The sequence below is a fragment of the Hyperolius riggenbachi genome, chromosome 3 (genome assembly GCF_040937935.1).
Source record: "Hyperolius riggenbachi isolate aHypRig1 chromosome 3, aHypRig1.pri, whole genome shotgun sequence".
NCBI classification, from domain to species: Eukaryota; Metazoa; Chordata; class Amphibia; order Anura; family Hyperoliidae; genus Hyperolius; species Hyperolius riggenbachi.
This window is the reverse complement of record NC_090648.1, coordinates 216,040,598-216,061,261: the sequence shown is the minus strand read 5'-3', so window position 1 is coordinate 216,061,261 and position 20,664 is coordinate 216,040,598. Positions and strand designations below refer to the sequence as shown.

Sequence of the window (20,664 nt, the reverse complement as noted above, 5' to 3'; positions counted from 1 at the left end):
CTGTAGCTGCTGAGCTGCACATCTGCAGCCTGACGCAGTACAAACCTATACAAATGTTGATCACATACTGCTCACTCCCACCCCACCACAAAGACTGGGCATGTCCAATCAATATTGAATCAATATTGCAATCAAATATCAACGTGGGGTGCCCTAGTCTTGCTAGATTTTATTTAGCTTAGATGTGTCTCTCAAATCTTCAAATCTAACAACCAATATTAAAACGGAATTTCCGGTATACTGTGTTTAAGCTAAAAGTGACACTTAAAGGACCACTGCCACGAAAAGGGTAACATTTAAAATACTTGTAAACACATACAAATAAGAAGTACGTTTCTTCCAGAGTAAAATGAGCCATAAATTACTTTTCTACTATGTCGCTGTCACTTACAGTAGGTAGTAGAAATCTGACAAACCGACAGGCTTTGGATTAGTCTATCTCCTCATGGGGGATTGGGGGATCATGGGATCAAAAGCACCTTAGTGAATGACAGTTGCTCTGTCCAACTGTCAAAAAAGTGTGCAATGAGCAAGGAGGCTGGCCAGCATCATTGTATAAATGCTTTTCAGGGAATGTCTTTATAAAGAATAAAAGCCTTGCTGAGAATCCCCCATGAAGAGATGGACTAGTCCAAAACCTGTCAGTTCTATCAGATTTCTACTACCTACTGTAAGTGACAGCAACATAGGAGAAAAGTCATTTATGGCTCATTTTACTCTGGAAGAAACATATTTCTTATTTGTAAAGGTTTACAAGTATTTTAAATTTTACAATTTTCACAATAGTGGTCATTAAAGCAAAAAAATACATATAATATAATGTATTGTATGAGTAGTACAGATAATTCATATAACATTAGTAGCAAAGAAAAGAGTCTCATAATTTTATTTTCAGTTATATAGCTTTCTTTTTATAACATTGCATCAATCTCTAATATCTGCAGTTTAGAAACTACACTCTGCATTTTAAACTATGAAACAAAGCAGAGCTAATGACCCTTTGAACTTCACTGCAGTAAAATCATATGAGAAGTTCCCTGTTTTTTTGATGTATAAGTGCTTCAGAAAATAGCACTGTTCTCTGACTAAGTTAGTCGGAGAGCTCAGAGAAGCTCTTTTGCATATGTTACAAGAGAAGTTTCCTAATTCTTCCTGTACTGGAAACAATATGAGACTTATATCTGTACTACTAATGTTATATTTCTTAGCTGTACTACACATACAAATCATTATATCATACGTTTATTTTCACAGATTCCCTTTAATGGCCAGTAAGGATTACCATATTTATAGCTTAGCAATGAGAAGCAAGAAGGCTGGGAGAAATCAAGAGCTGCATTTACATACGATATGCACTAAGCTTAATAACATTTTCGGTTTGCTTTAAGCATTGACAACCACGACCAACTAACAAACTTATGTTCCAGGATAATTGGCCATCATCAATGTAAAGTATGGCTAAAAAATTCACAGTTCACTTTAGGTAGGTGTTATCTTCTGTATAACAAAGGTTTGGGGATTACATGAGCTCTAAATGGATAATAAACCGTACATGTAAATCCTTAATGAGTTCCGGGATCATCTTCATGAGTTTACTTTCCTAGATTACATATTAAGTGGATAATAACCTGTAGGTTTGTTGGTCTGTGTGGCCTCTCCTGTACCGGCTGCTGCTCTCTTCATACACACCAGGAACTTGTGCTGCCAGAGGAGGAGTGACACATACATAACGCATCTCTCACACAATAAGCAGCATAATCCAACCTGAATCTGAGCCAGGATCAGGACCATGGAACACACAGTGCAATGAGGTAGTCTACACACTGGCTTGGTAAAGGGGTGGGACAGGGGAAGACATCTAGCCTAGGCAACTGAAAAACTTTAGCTTGCAATGTGACCAAACCTAGTGATCTTGAAAGCCTGCTTTAATATTCTAAACTGTAACAAGCAGCTGCCGGATACCACAGCATTCAGGCAGAAGGCATACCCTGATGGAAAGAGCACCCATAAGCATCTCTTTGGAAAGGCACTGTATACATTAAAGTGACCCTGCAGTAAGTCAGGGATACACAGGCTGCCAAATGTTTTTCCCTTTAAACAATGCCTATTGCCTCATTTGCCTGGCAGCCCTCCTGATCTTTCTGGCATCAGTAGCATCTGAATCACACACCCGAAACAAGCATGTGGTTAGTGTGGTCAGACCTCAGAGCACCTATGGGTTAAAGTAGTGTAACCAGAGGATCAGAAGAACAGCCAGTCAATCAGCATTGTTTGGCTGGTGCTAAGATGATTGCTGGGGCCCTGGGCAACAATGACATGCCCCCTCCCCAATAGGCACCCATAGAGCTCGTTAGAGGAGGCTCCAGGTCTCTTCCCCATAATGTACAGTAGTGAAGAGTATTTGGAAGTGACGCAAGCTCACCTGTCCAGCCGGCGTACTTCTCCATCAGTCTGCGTGCCACGGGTCACTGTGAAGATACAGCCAGCGGGGACAAGGACACGGAGCATGTACACTGATGGAGAAAAGCGCTACCCGGTCAGGTGCGTTTGCTCCACTGATAAATACTTTGCATAGGGACTCCTATACACTTAGGGCAAGACCTGGGGGCCTGTCAGCCAGCTCTGGGGCCCTGAAGAGCCGGATTATCCACAAGATAACCTAGACAGGTGCCTGGGGTCTGGCTTCAGTATCCTCTGACCCTGTTACCCTACTTACAAACATTTAGCCTAGATGGAGCTTAAAATGGAACCCTACCTAGAGCCCTATATCATGTACTGTAAATCCATCTTTGGCCATGTGCAATTGGCCTGCACATGATGATGACAGTGGACAGTTACAAGCTATCAGTCACAGAGGCAGTTGCATAACTACAGAGCCGTGGGCCCCAGTGCAAATTTTTGTTTGTCCCTCCCAGTACTCTATATATACAGGCCCGTTTCTTGGGCCGTGCGGCCCGTGCGGGCGCCCTGGGCGCCGAAGGACTGTGGGCGCAATAACGGAGGGGGGAGCCGCAGCCGCGGGTAGGGCAGCCCGACCTCTCCCTCCCTCTCCTCTCCGGGCGCCCTCCGTGCTCCCCCCTCCGAGTCTGACTGCACAGGAAGTGCTGCTGTGTACAGAGCGCATTAGGGCAACTCACCTCCCTCCCTGGTTCCAATCGCCGCCGGTCTCCTCTTCTCCTCATAGCCGCTCATACACACGCTGCTTCCTGTTTACCCGGAAGCAGCGTGTCAGCGGCTATGAGGAGGAGACCGGCGGCGATTGGAACCAGGGAGGGAGGTGAGTTGCGCTAATGCGCTCTGTACACAGCATTGCTTCCTGTGCAGTCAGACTCGGAGGGGGGAGCACGGAGGGCGCCCGGAGAGGAGAGGGAGGGAGAGGTCGGGTCAGGCCCGTTTCTTGGGCCGTGCGGCCCGTGCGGGCGCCCTGGGCGCCGAAGGACTGTGGGCGCAGTAACGGAGGGGGGAGCCGCAGCCGCGGGTAGGGCAGCCCGACCTCTCCCTCCCTCTCCTCTCCGGGCGCCCTCCGTGCTCCCCCCTCCGAGTCTGACTGCACAGGAAGCGCTGCTGTGTACAGAGCGCATTAGGGCAACTCACCTCCCTCCCTGGTTCCAATCGCCGCCGGTCTCCTCTTCTCCTCATAGCCGCTCATACACACGCTGCTTCCTGTTTACCCGGAAGCAGCGTGTCAGCGGCTATGAGGAGGAGACCGGCGGCGATTGGAACCAGGGAGGGAGGTGAGTTGCGCTAATGCGCTCTGTACACAGCATTGCTTCCTGTGCAGTCAGACTCGGAGGGGGGAGCACGGAGGGCGCCCGGAGAGGAGAGGGAGGGAGAGGTCGGGTTGCCCTCCCCGCGGCTGCGGCTCCCCCCTCCATTATGGGGGGGGGCAGCTTCCTATCTAACCTATACTGGGGGGCACCTACCTAATCTAACCTATACTGGGGGGCACCTACCTAATCTAACCTATACTGGGGGGCACCTACCTAATCTAACCTATACTGGGGGCAACTACCTAATCTAACCACACTGGGGGGCACCTACCTAATCTAACCTATACTGGGGGCACCTACCTAATCTAACCACACTGGGGGGCACCTACCTAATCTAACCTATACTGGGGGGCACCTACCTAATCTAACCTATACTGGGGGCATCTACCTAATCTAACCTATACTGGGAGGCAGCTACCTATCTAACCTATACTGGGGGGCACCCACCTAATCTAACCTATACTGGGGGGCACCCACCTAATCTAACCTATACTGGGGGGCACGTACCTAATCTAACCTATACTGGGGGGCACCTACCTAATCTAACCTATACTGGGGGGGCACCTACCTAATCTAACCTATACTGGGGGGAAGCTACCTATCTAACCTATACTGGGGGGCACCTACCTAATCTAACCTATACTGGGGGGGCACCTACCTAATCTAACCTATACTGGGGGAAGCTACCTATCTAACCTATACTGGGGGGCACCTACCTAATCTAACCTATACTGGGGGGCACCTACCTAATCTAACCTATACTGGGGGGCACCTACCTAATCTAACCACACTGGGGGGCACCTACCTAATCTAATCTATACTGGAGGGCCCCTACCTATCTAACCTGTATTGGGGGCACCTACCTACCTAGCTTATACTGGTGGCAACTATACTGGCTACCTATATTGGAGGCACCTACCTAACTAACCTATACTGGGGGCACCTACCTATCTAACCTAGGATGGGGGCAACTATTCTGACTCCCTATATTAGGGGCACCTACCTATCTAACCTATACCGGGGGCACCTGCCTATCTACCTATACTGGGGACAACTATACCGGCTACCTATACTGGAGGCACCTACCTGGCTAACCTATACTGGGGCACCTATGCCTGGCTACCTATACTATGCCTAGCTACCTATAATGGGGGGACCTATAGCTGGCTACCTATACTGAGTGCAACTAGACCTGGCTAACCTACACTGCGGACATGTATACCTGGCTTCGCGGGGGGGGGGGGGGCGCAATTTTAACCCTTGCCTTGGGTGCATTTTAGCCTAGAAACTGCCCTGTATATATACACAACTGCATGGTACAGACCACCAAAGTCTTCCTTCCAAACACAGCCACAATGCGAAATAAGTATAGCTTAAAAGTATATACAGTGGAGGAAATTATAATTTGACCCCTCACTGATTTTGTAAGTTTGTCCAATGACAAAGAAATGAAAAGTCTAAGAACAGTATCATTTCAATGGTAGGTTTATTTTAACAGTGGCAGATAGCACATCAAAAGGAAAATCGAAAAAATAACCTTAAATAAAAGATAGCAACTGATTTGCATTCCATTGAGTGAAATACGTTTTTGAACCCCTACCAGCCATTAAGAGTTCTGGCTCCCACAGAGTGGTTAGACACTTCTACTCAATTAGTCACCCTCATTAAGGACACCTGTCTTAACTAGTCACCTGTATAAAAGACACCTGCCCACAGAATCAATCAATCAAGCAGACTCCAAACTCTCCAACATGGGAAAGACCAAAGAGCTGTCCAAGGATGTCAGAGACAAAATTGTAGACATGCATAAGGCTGGAATGGGCTACAAAACCATTAGCAAGAAGCTGGGAGAGAAGGTGACAACTGTTGGTGCGATTGTTCGAAAATGGAAGGAGCACAAAATGACCATCAATCGACCTCGCTCTGAGGCTCCACGCAAGATCTCACCTCGTGGGGTGTCAAAGGTGAAAAAGCATCCTAGAACTACACGGGAGGAGTTAGTGAATGACCTCAAATTAGCAGGGACCACAGTCACCAAGAAAACCATTGGAAACACATTACACCGCAATGGATTAAAATCCTGCAGGGCTCGCAAGGTCCCCCTGCTCAAGAAGGCACATGTGCAGGCCCGTCTGAAGTTTGCCAATGAACACCTGAATGATTCTGTGAGTGACTGGGTGAAGGTGCTGTGGTCTGATGAGACCAAAATAGAGCTCTTTGGCATTAACTCAACTCGCTGTGTTTGGAGGAAGAAAAATGCTGCCTATGACCCCCAAAACACCGTCCCCACCGTCAAGCATGGGGGTGGAAACATTTTGCTTTGGGGGTGTTTTTCTGCTAAGGGCACAGGACAACTTAATCGCATTAACGGGAAAATGGACGGAGCCATGTATCGTGAAATCCTGAACGACAACCTCCTTCCCTCTGCCAGGAAACTGAAAATGGGTCGTGGATGGGTGTTCCAGCACGACAGTGACCCAAAACATACAGCAAAGGCAACAAAGGAGTGGCTCAAGAAGAAGCACATTAAGGTCATGGAGTGGCCTAGTCAGTCTCCGGACCTTAATCCAATAGAAAACCTATGGAGGGAGCTCAAGCTCAGAGTTGCACAGAGACAGCCTCGAAACCTTAGGGATTTAGAGATGATCTGCAAAGAGGAGTGGACCAACATTCCTCCTAAAATGTGTGCAAACTTGGTCATCAATTACAAGAAACGTTTGACCTCTGTGCTTGCAAACGAGGGTTTTTCCACTAAGTATTAAGTCTTTTATTGTTAGAGGGTTCAAAAACTTATATTTCACTCAATGAAATGCAAATAAGTTTCTATCTTTTATTTAAGGTTATTTTTTTGATTTTCCTTTTGATGTGCTATCTGCCACTGTTAAAATAAACCTACCATTGAAATGATACTGTTCTGAGACTTTTCATTTCTTTGTCATTGGACAAACTTGCAAAATCAGTGAGGGGTCAAATAATTATTTCCTCCACTGTATATATATATATATATATATATATATATATATATATATATATTTACATACAGTATATATATATATATATACAGTATATATACAGTATATATATATATATATATATATATATATATATATATATATATATATATATATATATATATATATATATATATATATATATATATATAGGTGATCACTCTATTATAGCACCACTGAAGAACTAATTCAGAAGCTGAAGGACAGCCCTGTGTGGACGCTTTGGTCCAGGGGTACAAGTGCGGTCAAAAGGCCTGCAACCCCTATTGCAACAGCACGAGGATTTTCGGACAATAGTGAAAAAGGTATGTTCTAAGAATAACAAAGCAAGCTAATGGAAACAAGTCTTTGTTTTACTGATACCCAGGATTCATAGGAATCCAAATAACAGTGGTGCGCATCAGTGTAAAATGTGACAAAATGACTGGTGTACTGATCTGAAATAAAAATCAAGCGCTGCTTCCGGTCTTTCGCTGTGAGACGTGTATTCTCTATAGCAAAGCCCTCAGCCAATAAGTCCTACTCTGCAATAATATGGCCAGGACAATGATCAGTGCTGAGTCATAATATGTAAGCCTAAGTTGTCAATGCACTGTTAGCCTATTCTTTAGTTTACTGCCCTCACAATTCTACAAGCTTTACTGGGCTATCACCATCATGAAGAGAGACCTGACTGCGGAATAAGCACTAAAGAGCAGAGGATGGCCTCAGGCTGCTTTGTCCATGCTATCTGCTCCTCTTGCCTGATATTATCACTGGAAAACGTCTTGCATGGAACTCATGATACTCCTTGACCTTTTACATTTAAATGTAAGCAGTAAGCTTTATCAATGAAATTAGCAGCAAGCTATCCACTTGGCTAAGAGCGTTTGTTTTCTTCACTAAAGCCTATTGCAGGCCAGAAGGTAATTGCACATGCAAAGCACGATCCAGCTACCATTGATCTTTCAGAAGAAGCCTATAACCATTCCTGTTCAGCTCGGCCCATGTGATTTCTTCTCATGAACACCAAAGGTACCATTTGTGTCAAAAAACACGCTATGCTGTAGTGTGAATACAATAATAATACATGCTCTATTTTTAGCCCCTGACAGTTGTAAACGACAATAAGGAGAATCAGAAGCCATCCTCAGAGGAATGTTATTCCTTTGCCTCCATGCCCCAGATAGATCTGTTCAGCACCTCAGTGGGAAAAAGCCCTAAGAAGTGCTCTAACCTATTTTTGTGGATCTCAGCTCACAGGATAAAACTGACCTCACAGAAGAACTTTTTTTGTCCCCAGTTTCCAAACGATCAAACAGGTCCCAACTTAAAAGGCCCCATGCACTACATTGTGAAAGAAGTGACCCAGCTAGAAGTTCTTTCTTAGCTTTCCAACACTGACTATGCACAGGTTTATTACTGTGACATCTGCTTCCGGCACATAGTCTCCTCAATTGCTGCAAACGGGTGAGGGAATCCCCAGTATTGGATGTCATTCTACGCTTAGCAAACCTTAGTATTCCCTAGACACTACTTGCGGCACGCACTACATTGAAAACGGCAGAAAAGCCATAAAAAATAGTCACAAACTACTTATTCCACCTTACTGGGTTCCTACTAATTAAGGATACCCTATTATACCAGTGGAGGAGCAGAGGAGTTGGAAGAGCAGTACAATGCATCTGTAGTAATTCCCCTTTTCATTTAGTGTATTATTATCTCCAATGGTGCACATCACTGATTTTGTTCAAAAAATGACCTTATAAAAGTACTGTATATAAATTGAACCATATCCAGAAATACAAACTGTATTTCTGTTCCTTACAGATCCCATCTCTCTCCCTCCATCTCATTCTCTCTCACGCAATAGAATTCTTTATAGAAAACTTCAAGGGACCAGGCAAAGTAGTTTACAATATCAGTAATTGTCATAATCAAGCACATAAAGTATAAATACCACTGTATAGTACTGGATCTTAATTCAGTCAATAATAGGGAGTCATTATTTTTTTAAAGGCTTCGGCAAATGAACACAGACAGTGTCTAAGCTACAGTATATCAAAACACACAGCGCTCAATAAGCAGGGATTTGCATGCAATAATCATGCAACAGCTTTCACAAGAAGCATAGGGCTCACCAGTTAAAGAGAAACATTAACCTCCCTGGCGGTAAGCCCGACACAGTGTCGGGCTAGCCGCCGCAGGGGATCACATCGTCCCGGGAGGATTTATTTTAAATAAAATTAGTTGCATATTGTTCAGCTAGCACTAGCACTAGCACTAACTACGTGGCCCAAGTCCCTCCGGTCCCCTCCGATTGCCCCCGATCACTGCCGGTATACGTACCCCCCAGGGATCCCGCGATGGCGCAGCCTCCCAATCAGCACCCAGCTTCACTATGGGGAGGAACGGAACTGCGCATGACGTCATGACGTAGATGACGTCATGTCTGATCGTCGCCATAGCGACGAGTGAAGCTAATTGGAAAGCTGTGGCTCTCGCGGGATCGCGGACAGGTAAATATAGCCGGCGGCAATCCAGGGTGGTCAGAGAGGTGCCGGGGGACTTGGGCCACATAGTTAGCTAGCCTGATGCTAGCTAACATGAAAAAAAAAACACTTTTAATTAAAAAAAATCCCTCCCACGGAAGCAGCCACTGAAACTGCATACCGCCAGGGAGGTTAAGGAAAAAAGTGCCCCTATGGGGTACTTACCTCTGGGTCTTAATAAGGTGCAACGGGGGCTTCAGCACGCTGCGAAATTTACCTATCCGCGCTTCCCCTTGTCTCCGGCGGAAATAGCCAAGCCCGATCGGGTCCGCCCTACTTCACAGGTGCAAACAGGTGCGTGGATAGGTGATATTGACGCACGCAGTTCATCGGCTGCCAGTGCTTGATACCCAAGGCTGAAGAGGAGAAGGGAAGCCTCATTGGGATCCATAGGCTCCCCCCTCCCGAGGTAAGTACCCCCCGGGAGAACTATTTCCTTACAGGATCTCTTTAATGCAGGTAAAATACTTTTAGTGTCCTTCTCTGTCCATATTTCTGTGCAGCCAGGATGGCATTCTAGCGTTTCAGCCATGCACAAGCAAATTACAGATAATAGGTAATTCCCTCAGTAATCATGCAGCAGCTTACACAGGTTGCATAGGTCTCACCGGTTAGTGGTTTGAGCCGAGGTAATCTATACAGGCCCAAAGTAGGCTATAAGTGGCTGCCAGCCAACTACCGACCACAACTTATGGGTATTCGACTAACGTTTGAGGCATGCACCCATCCCATCCACTTTCCACTTTACCCAAATACAGAATACTGATGGGGCCAAGCAACAGATTTACTATAACAGAAGTTCTATTATATCAGGGTTTACTATACCAGGCGTTACTCCCATATACCTATAATAGGGCTTGGCCAGGACCTGGACACTTCGTTTACATAACTCCGGAAGTTTACTATATCAGACTACTATATATTATACTGTATATAGAAATGCTTCTCAGAGAAAGGCCATTAGTCAATGAGTCTGCTTAAAGAAATCAAATGAAAATTACTTTATTCATATCACATTTGCTACATTAACAAAAGTTGAAGTTATTGCTGTCCCTTTTTATAAAACATGGCCCAAAGTCTATCTTGTTACCTAAAACTTGTCAGATTAGTGTGAGCGCATTCCTCTTCTAAAATCCATCGTCCTTCGTGAGATATTGTTTTGTTTTATTTATATAGCACCAATTCTGTATCTTCTGCAGCACTAAAACATCATTGAAAGCCTTATCTCACAGTCTCCCAGCTGTTTTGACATCTATTTACTTTTCAGGAAACTGACTGAATTCGACAAGCTCTTTTGCATAGATAATCCCCAAAAAATGTTTAACCCTTAATGTGCTGGAAAACTGAAAGGGACTTCAGACAATTTCTTCCTACGGCTAGTACTATTTGTGTAGTACTATATGTGTATATGTTTATCTCATCATGTCACATGTCACTTCAGGTATACTTTAACTGTGGAACTGCTTAGATTTATCAGAGCTGTTTATTAACATAACCCAGGGAAACAGATTGACAGCAATAGGGCACTGACATTCAGTAAGTAATCCATTTTACATATCATTAATGGTTCTGCCACAGTGACAGTGTTCTTCGGAGTGTTGGGTAGTATGAAAGCTATTTCGGAGCAGTCATTATTCTCCCAGCAAAGTCATACAAGTAGTGATTAAAGACTAGGGCAGTGGAGGAAATGTGCAGGTCAGGAATAGGCACTGCTGAGCAGCTGTGTTCACTTCACTGCTCTTCACTGTGTGTCTTTGGTAAATCACCTCCCATAAATGGAGAATCTTGTGAATTCTGGGATCAATCACTTGTCTCGTTTTTATGTGAAATATTATAGTGTAGCCTTCCAGTCACATTGATTTTCTCTTCCGGTATGCTTGTTAATAAAAAGAATTAGTTAAAATAGTAATTAAGCTGAGAGCAACAATGAAACAGGCAGAAGAATGATACAGAACACACAGGCTAATAAAGCCTGGCCTTGTAGATGATTCCAGTCATCATGTCTTTAGATCAGGAAACAGGAATGAAGGGAAGGTTTTTTTTACTATTGCCTTTAGTGTACCCAGTGGAGAGGTTTACCCTTACTTCCCAAGAAATTGAAGAACCTACATGGTAGCTAAGGCCTGGTATACATGTTTCCTGACTAGAGGATCAGCTGTTATCAACATACATGTGTGTGATGGCTATTTTTACAGTTTCCAGGCTTCTGTCACCCTGTGTCAGTCATTGGTTAACACATGCTAGCCAGGGCTGTGACGTTTATGAAAACCACCGACTCCAGGCACTCAAAAATTCCTCCGACTCCACAGCCCTGGACTCTGAGTCCTCAGTTTATGAAACCACAGACTTCTACTGTAGGTACTCAAAAATTGCCCCTATTTGACACCGACTCAGACACCACAGCCCTGATGCCAACAGCACATCGAATGATACTTAATGGCATACCCAATGACTCAACAACTGATCAAAAGCTTGCCTACTGACTGTTTCCAATTGGTCTGTTGTAGAATTAACTTCTGATTATCAGACAATCAGATCATTTACTCAGGCCACCTGTCTGAAATAAATCTTGGCATGTACTGCGTAAGTTGTCCCATGTTAAACTCCAGTTATCAACACCACACAAAGAGGACTAGCAACATCAAGTATTAAATGTAGAATGTGCAACAACAATACCAACAAGTCTACCAGTCAACAACAAAGTAAGCTACTGCAGACTGCTCCATCCCATAGGTGAAAAGTACATTTACTATTGTAAGTCTTTATAAAGATTGCAATAATAATCTTGTCTTGCCGCCACTGTATTACTATAATGAATCTATTGAATCACTGGACACCAGGGTTGTACTCTATTGGGCATATCTGTGACTCTGCCTATAATGTACTCATTGTTAGGCCTCGTTCACATCATACGCACTGCTGTGTGACGCGCAACAACAGCAGAAGTCACACTGCTGCATGCATTTTTTGGCAAAGCACAGTACTGACCCATTCACTGTAGTGAATGTGATCAGCAGCACAGGGCAAAGCAGAGCAGATGGCGTGCATTTGTGCGCGTTGCGTTCCAATCGCACAGCCATTCTGCATTAACAATGTGAACAAGGCCTTAGTACCCAGTTGGATGTGATATGTTTGGAATATATATATATATATATATATATATATATATACAGTGTTCTCCCCAGGCTCTTTTAGCCGGGTGCTCCACCCGGCTAGTTTTGGTGACCACCCGGCTGTCATCGGCTCACCTCTTCACCTCCTCCTATGCTGTAAGCAGAGTTGCCCTGCATTCTTATCTCACTCCACCCAGCTACTTTTTCATGCCACCCGGCTACTTTTTCATGCCACCCAGCTGGAAAAAAATTCTGGGGAGAACACTGATATATATATATATATATATATATATATATATATATATATATATATATATATATATATATATTATATAAACATTTATTAATGCACTTTGCACTGTATGCCTTAGTCAATTTGTGTAAAGCACAGGTATTTGTGTATTTTATTACACAATGCTCTATATCATTTTTTTACATCTTTTCACATTTTTTACATACAATTATTACAACCACTAAGTACTTGGACACACTTTCTCACCTACAATTGGGTCAGTGGCATAGCTTAAAGAGGAACTGTAACATCAAACTGTCCACTGGGGGGTACTCACCTCGGGTGGGGGAAGCCTCAGGATCCTAATGAGGCTTCCCAAGCCGTCCTCCGTCCCTCGGGGGTTTTGCTGCAGCCCTCCGTACAGCGGCGACGTAAATATTTACCTTCCCGGCTCCTGCGCAGGCGCTTTGGTGGCTGTCGGCCCCGAAGTAGGCGGAAATATCCGATCGTCGTCGGGTCTGCTCTACTGCGCAGGCGCAAGTCTCCGACGCCTGCGCAGTAGAGCGGACCCGACAGAGATCGGGTATTTCCGTCTAGTTCCGAGCGAAAGCAGCCACAGCGCCCCCGCTGGAGCCTGCTAAGGTAAATATTGAACTGACAGTCGGGTCTGTCGCCGGCTGTTCGGAGGGCTGCAGCGAGACCCCCGTGGGACAGAGGACGGCGTGGGAAGCCTCATTAGGATCCCGAGGCTTCCCCCACCCGAGGCGAGTACCCCCCAGGGGATCTTTTTGATGTTACAGAGTCTCTTTAAGATTTTTTTACATTATTTCAAAATTTGTTGTGCATAAAAGAGTGGTGGACCGGATCTATCCAGGCAGTCCTATTACTCGAAATACCCTTATTCTACAAACCCTTCTTTAGCAACCTGGGGTACTGGATCTATATACCAGGGGTCCCCATACTTTTTTGGTGAAGGGCCAGGTCAATATACTTCAGACTGCTGGGGGCCGGTGTATACATGAAATGATGTAGAAAAACATAACATTGAGCCTAGGTATTGTAGACAGCCCCTATTAACATGGGCAGCCTATTTAACCAGAGCAGATGTTATGCCCCCAACTCAGCAAGTACAGATATTATGCCATCAACACAGCATGTGCAGATAGTATGCCCTCCAACAACGCATTTGCAGATAGTATGCACTCCACCACAGCATGTGCAGGTAGTATGCCCTCCAACACAGCATGTGCAGATAGTATGCCCCCTAACAATGCATTTGCAGATAGTATGCACTCCACCACAGCATGTGCAGGTAGTATGCCCTCCAACACAGCATGTGCAGGTAGTATGCCCTCCAAAATAGCATATGCAGCTATTATGCTATTATGCCACCAATATTGTGCAGATATTGTGACCCTAACATAGCAAGTCATATGTGAGCCATGTCACCCAATGGCCTGCAAAAGCCTGCAGCACAACCCAGAAACCAGCAAATGACTGCTTTCCGGCTTCAATGTGGAAGGTTGGTACCAGAACTTCTATTCTATATGCAGGCCACCAATGTTTAAAGGGGTTCTGTAGGGGGGGGGGGGGGGGGGTCTGAGGATAAAAACCGCCCCTTACCTGGGGCTTCTATTAGCCCCCTGTAGCAGCAATGTCCCTCGCCGTCCTCCTCCGATCCGCCGTTCCCTGCCGCCGGCTCGGTCCAGCGTGGCACGCCGTCCAACTGCGGCTGCGCGGCTGTGGCGGCGGCCTGCTCGCTCCCATCCGCATCATCGGAAGCTTACTGCGCAGGCGCAGTACAATAATACTTCGTACTGCACCTGCGCAGTAAGCATCCAAGGACATGAATGGCAGCGCACATTATTCGGTTATGTCAGACGAATAAGTGCCGCCGGCGGGAATGGCGGATCAGAGGAGGACAGCGTGGGACATTACTGCTACATGGGGCAGATAGAAGCCCCAGGTAAGTGGCGGTTTTTATCCTTAGGTTCCCCCCACAGAACCCCTTTAAAGATGCAGCAGACCGCATCTATAAGTAATACATTTTGTGTGTGGGGGGGGGGGGAGCAGGTAAAAAAGCCCCGGGGGGAGGGAGGCGCATTTGGCCTGCGGGCCTTAGTTTGAGGACCACTGCTAGATACGGTATTAGATTTCATTACTGATTTATTATTATCATTATCTTTATTATAATTTCCTGTTGTGATCCATGTTTTGAATAGTTTTTCTAGGATTGTGTTTCTTTCTGTATTGTATTCTTCATACATTTTGTACTTTTTAGGTATGGGATAGTGCAGCCTACAGTAGCGTTCTTTGTTGTTTGGTTGCCATCCCATCAGTGTGGAGTTTGTGTGTTCTTCCCATTTCTATGAGGACCTCCTCTGGGTGCGTCAGTTAGCGCCAACAACCCAAAATCACACCGGCAGGTCTTCCCCTCAAATATTGGCCTTACACTGTCATAAGGACAGTAGACTGTGAGCCCTATTAAAGGACAGTTATGTGAATTGTTCAATTCACCCTATAAAGCGACACAATATAAATGTGTGAATATATACATGAATTGTGAGTCTCCCTGAAGGTAGTGATGATGTTCTTACTATAGGCTTTGCAAAGCAGAAAGGAAAAAGTGACTATATAAATGCATAATAAAAATAATAATAATAATAATAATAATGTTTTTGCTATGTCATCAGTGACAGAAAAATAATAAAGTTTCTGTTATGAAACCATTCACAAAAGATTAGAGGATTTCTCCTGAGGGGACATCCAGAAGTAGGAGCACTTTTAAAGAAAACCTGGACTGTGAGGAATGGAAAACTTAACTGTCACTGTTTTTAAAAAGTTCTGATTGCCTGGCTGCAGTGCTAATCCTCAGCTTTTAAAGGGACCCTGAGCAGTAAGGGGAAAAAACGAAATCTGGACTTACCTAGGAATTCCTCCGCGACACCCAAACATCCACCACGCAACCCCCAACCGCCTCCTCCCATAACCCCCGAAGTCAGCACGGTTTCTTGGCTAAGCTAAGAGGTTACTATAACCACCAAATAGTCGTACAGGCAAGAGTAAGAATGCCAGTGAGGTTTTCCATTGGTGTCCCCCTCAGACAGATTACTTCACTTCCTGTCAATGGTGACACGATAGGAAGAAGTGGATGCAATAAAAAAAACAGACGCATACTGACCTTTCCCTACTGTTATAATAAAAGGAGGTCAGAACAGTTTAAAAGATAGAAATGAAGACTTGATAGCAGCTGGAAAGATGGGCTGGAAAACGACAGGTATCAGAAAGGTAGTGACAGGAAGAAACATAAAGAAGGAGGATATTAAAGAGAATCTGTATTGTTAAAATCGCACAAAAGTAAACATACCAGTGCGTTAGGGGACATCTACTATTACCCTCTGTCACAATTTCGCCACTCCTCGCCGCATTAAAAGTGGTTAAAAACAGTTTTAAAAAGTTTGTTTATAAACAAACAAAATGGCCACCAAAACAGGAAGTAGGTTGATGTACAGTATGTCCACACATAGAAAATACATTCATACACAAGCAGGCTGTATACACCCTTCCTTTTGAATCTCAAGAGATCATTTGTGTGTTTCTTTCCCCCTGCAGCTATCTTCCACTGAAGTTTCAGGCTGTTTCTTCCTGCAGAGTGCAGACAGCTCTGCCTGTATGTAATTCCTCAGTATGTGAAAGCCCAGCCAGCTCAGAGGAGGATTTATCCAGCTTGTAAAAGATAAGAGAGAAGAGAGAAGCTGCCCTAATCTAAATAATACACAGGCTGTGTGCAGAGAGGGGCCTGGAGGGGGGAGATACATCACAGAACCACAACACTGAAGAAATTGGCAGCCTTCCAGACACAGGCTGACAAGTCTGACAAGAGAGAGATACGTTGATTTATTACAGAGATGGTGATAGTAGAACGTGCTGCAGTAAACCAGAACACATTAGAATAGCTTTTGGAACTTGTAGGATGATAAAAAACAGGATGTAATTTTTGTTACGGAGTCTCTTTAAGAGAAGAGAAAAATGCAGAAGGGGTATAAAAAAAGATAGGAGATTGGCATCAGGGACACAGAGATAAGGAGAACATCAATTTTAGAAAGGGTAACTGAAGAAAGCCAGTTACAGAAATAAAAAGACAGAGGGCAAACGTCAAAAGGATAGACAGCTATAAAGAGAAGGCTGATGAGATTACAAATCCAGCAGCCTCTAGATTGTAGGAGACTGGCACAGTAATGAGATGAGACTGTACAAGTGCCTGCTCTTCACGTGGATTACCATCTATTTGTAATGCAATTTTGGATTGAGGGCCCAAATTATATATATGACATTCAACTTGAACAGAATGCCAGTTAAAATGATAGCCTATCCAGGCCCTGATTTACTTCAAAACACTTCTGCCAACACCCGGTGAAGTACTAATGGAGCAGGAGGGGGGAGATTCTAGAACTAGGAAAGAAACTGGGCATACAATCCAAGGAAAGCACCATGTAGTGCCATTTGTTTAAGTGTTTACAGTAGCTTTCCTTAGTCCACTCAGCAACTGATGAATAATAAAAGAATAGCTAAAAAAGGCAAATATAAGGATGAAGTTAAAAACATGAGGTAACTGAAGCATGAAGGGATGTTAGAAAAAAAAACATGAATAAAAAAAAAAAACTTGTGCTTATGATGTAAAAAATACTATTGTAAAAAAACCAGGAGAGCAAACAGCGCCTGCCAGAGTGGTAATACATGTGTGAAGAGAAATAATGTGAAACTAGAGAAACTGCATATGCTAAAGATTGAATGCATTATTTTGCACCAGGCCACTCAAAGATGGCTGCCACCATATTTATTGTGAGAAGACACTAAAGCTAGTTTCTGAAGCTTGCAGACCTGGAAGCTTGGTTTAAACTTTATTACATTTTGCACATACTGACATGTTGCATAATAAAGGAGTTGGGCAGTTCCCCCTCAAGAAACAGACACACGTTACGTACTACAAAGCTAGGCTAGCACTAAATTTAGAAAATATACAGTATTTCTCTGTAAACCACAGGATGTGAGTAAAAATACATTCTGAACACCTACATGTTTTCAGTATGGAGTTGGCTGCCTATTTCTGCAGACATACTCACAGGTAACTGCTGAACTGCAGAAATCACAGTCCATATACAGTGGATTGTCTGGGAGGCAATAAGCTATTGCGCACAGCAGCACAATGATATATGAGCTACTCTTGGCAAGATGCATTGTGCACATATGTACAAACATATTAGTGTATGCCACTAAATATCTCAAGTGCAAACACTCCAGCCCTTTAAAACTTAAAGTGCCCACTAAAGCTACAATTTTCAGTGAGGAGTCGCCCAAGCAATCAGATAAATACGATCGGAAATAAAATCCAATACATCGATTATTTTACCATCAATTAACCACTGTGTACACCCATCACAATCGAGTATAAAAAATGTTTTTCTGATCAACTAAATTGTCGTAATACGATAACCATCAGAATGGTTCACAGTCGCTTTGGGACATCAACAAGGTCTATTTTCTACCAATCCGATCGCATATATCTGACCGCTCTCACGGTTCTTTACTGAAAATTATACCGTACGTGGACACCTTTACAGGAATTATGTCAGTATTGGAATAGTGTACTAAAGATATCATCAATCAGACATTGGTACAAGTTACATGGCATAAAAGATGCAAACACTTTTGTTACAGAAATACCCCCTAAGGTTGGGCATTTATAGGCCACGGCAGGAGTGCCAAGTACAAAGATGTAGGTGAAACTCTATTTTAGCTCAAGAATAGATCTGTAAACAGAGGACAGAAAACTAAACACAGCGCAAGGAAGCAGCCTATGGACTTACCTTGTATCAGCAAATGGGACTCTCTTCATCTTCCTCTCTCCTATGCCAGGCGGCAGCAGCAGCAGCAGCAGGGTGTATGTGTCACTGGCATGGATCCGGGACCAGGAGAGAACTATGCTACAGGATGGGGGTCACTTGTGTGGCGATGTGAGTTGCCTGGGTACGTAGTCACAATTCAGGACATACATCCTTGGTCTCTGCAGATGCTGTAACACCGCCAGTCCATGGCACCCTTCCCCTGGCACGGCGGTCCTGGCTGTGCGCACTCCTGCTGTCACAGCCTGGATTTCTGAGCCCTAATTAGGGTCACACGCAGCTCACCTCTCACTGTCATCCCCTGGTTATTCCCTCGCAGGTGGAAAGCGATGGCGGGGGAGGAGAGGATGCAAGCTAAGAAGGACTAGTAATCACATGGATCTTCCCTGAATCCCACGGCACAATCCTAATCTCTGCCCTCCTCCTTCCTCGCCCCTGATTCCTGGTGCTGGGGATCCCCAGTGACTGAGGATCGTTCAGTCCGTGTCCTTGTAGGCAATGCTATGCTGATTCAGTGTGTCTCTTCTCTCTCCCTCCCTCCCTATCTTATCCTCTATCTAGCAGAAGCAGACTGGTCCAGCTGCCCCTCCCAGCAACTGCTGACTGCAGAGATGTTGTGTTTCATCACCCTGTGCATTCTGGGCTCTGTAGTTCTGAGCTGTGACATTTAATGGATTCCAAGTCCAATGGCTTTTCAGTATTCTTTTCACACAGCACATTTGGACCCAGCAGTTTCCAATGTTTTTATTTGCAATGCATGGGATTGCATGCATCTATTCACCATCAGCCAATAAAATAAAACCAATATAAACATCTATCGGCTTGTTCACGCCTAGGGCATTTTCACCTTTTTTTTTAAGTGCCAGCAATTTTTAAAATCGCCCTAAAGCGCTTGTGCTATGAGAGTGTTCACATCTGAGCGGTTCAATTCCGATCCGCTCACCAAAGCGCTGCCTGTACCATTTTTGGGGCGATTTGCCTCAATGGAAGGTATAGGAAAATCACAAAACGCTTGAAAAAGTGCTTTGTATAGCGATTTCCCCAGCGCTTTTAAGAATAATACATTGCATTTATTCTTTTCCGGGTCAAAGAGTTCACTTACTGACTTGCGGCAGGAAGTTAACAAACAAATCGATCTGCAAAAGTGCTTAGAAAAGCGCTTTACAAAAAATCGTAGCACACAGGTGAGCGCCGGGAGGAGCTAAAAAAAAAATCACAAAATTGCAAAACGCTGGCCTCAGCGATTACAAATGTAGATGTGAACAAAGCTTTAGTCTAGTCAGCACGGTGGCGTAGGAGCAGCACGGTGGCGTAGTGGTTAGCTCTCTCACCTTGCAGCGCTGGGTCCCTGGTTCGAATCCCAGCCAGGGCACTATCTGCAAAGAGTTTGTATGTTCTCTCCATGTCTGCGTGGGTTTCCTCCGGGCACTCTGGTTTCCTCCCACATTCCAAAAACATACAGATAAGTTAATTGGCTCCCCCTAAAAAATTGGCCCTAGACTACAGTACTTACACTACATAATATAGACATATGGCAATGGTAGGGATTAGATTGTGAGCTCCTTTGAGGGACAGTTAGTGACAAGATATATATATATATACACTGTACAGCGCTGCATAATATGTCGGCGCTATATAAATACTAAATAATGATAATAATAATATTTACATGCCTAAAATAATACACTGACACGGTATTGGCAGTTTGATGGCCGTAGGCAACTTTCATTTGGGGGTTCATTCCAAAAAAGGATGGGTTTTATGTCTTTATTAAAACCTTCAACTTTACAAATGAATTAAAAAATAAAATATAACATCTATATATGTAAAGTTGTGTGTGTTTTTCAACGGAACTTGGTATCTACCTGGGATGACATGTTCTGGGGGTCTTAAAGGGAACCTTAACTGCCGTGGAAAAATAAATTCACTTACCTGGGGGCTTTCCCAAGCCTCCTGCAGCCGTCCTGTGCCCGCGCCGGTCCTTCGGTGCCCTCCGGTCTCCCTCCGCCGCTAAGTTTCGTTTTCGGACGACTGCCAGTCGTCCTCGGGCCTCTTCCGCATTCCTCGTCATAAACTGCAGTAAAGCGCGTCCGCATGACGCCAA

General features: G+C 44.4%; 1 protein-coding gene across 3 annotated transcripts in view; it reads right to left on the bottom strand.

Moving 5' to 3' along the window:
- Positions 1-19,110, bottom strand: part of LINGO1 (leucine rich repeat and Ig domain containing 1) — a 560,070-nt gene extending 540,960 nt beyond the window's left edge. For 2 of the 3 annotated variants that reach the window (XM_068275717.1, XM_068275716.1), the window contains exon 1: positions 18,525-19,099. The gene's annotated coding sequence lies outside the window, so the exon portion shown is untranslated. Of the gene's footprint in view, positions 1-18,524 lie in introns of all 3 variants that reach the window. The other variant, XR_011030329.1, reaches the window with a different exon arrangement.
- Positions 19,111-20,664: the final 1,554 nt, after the last annotated feature.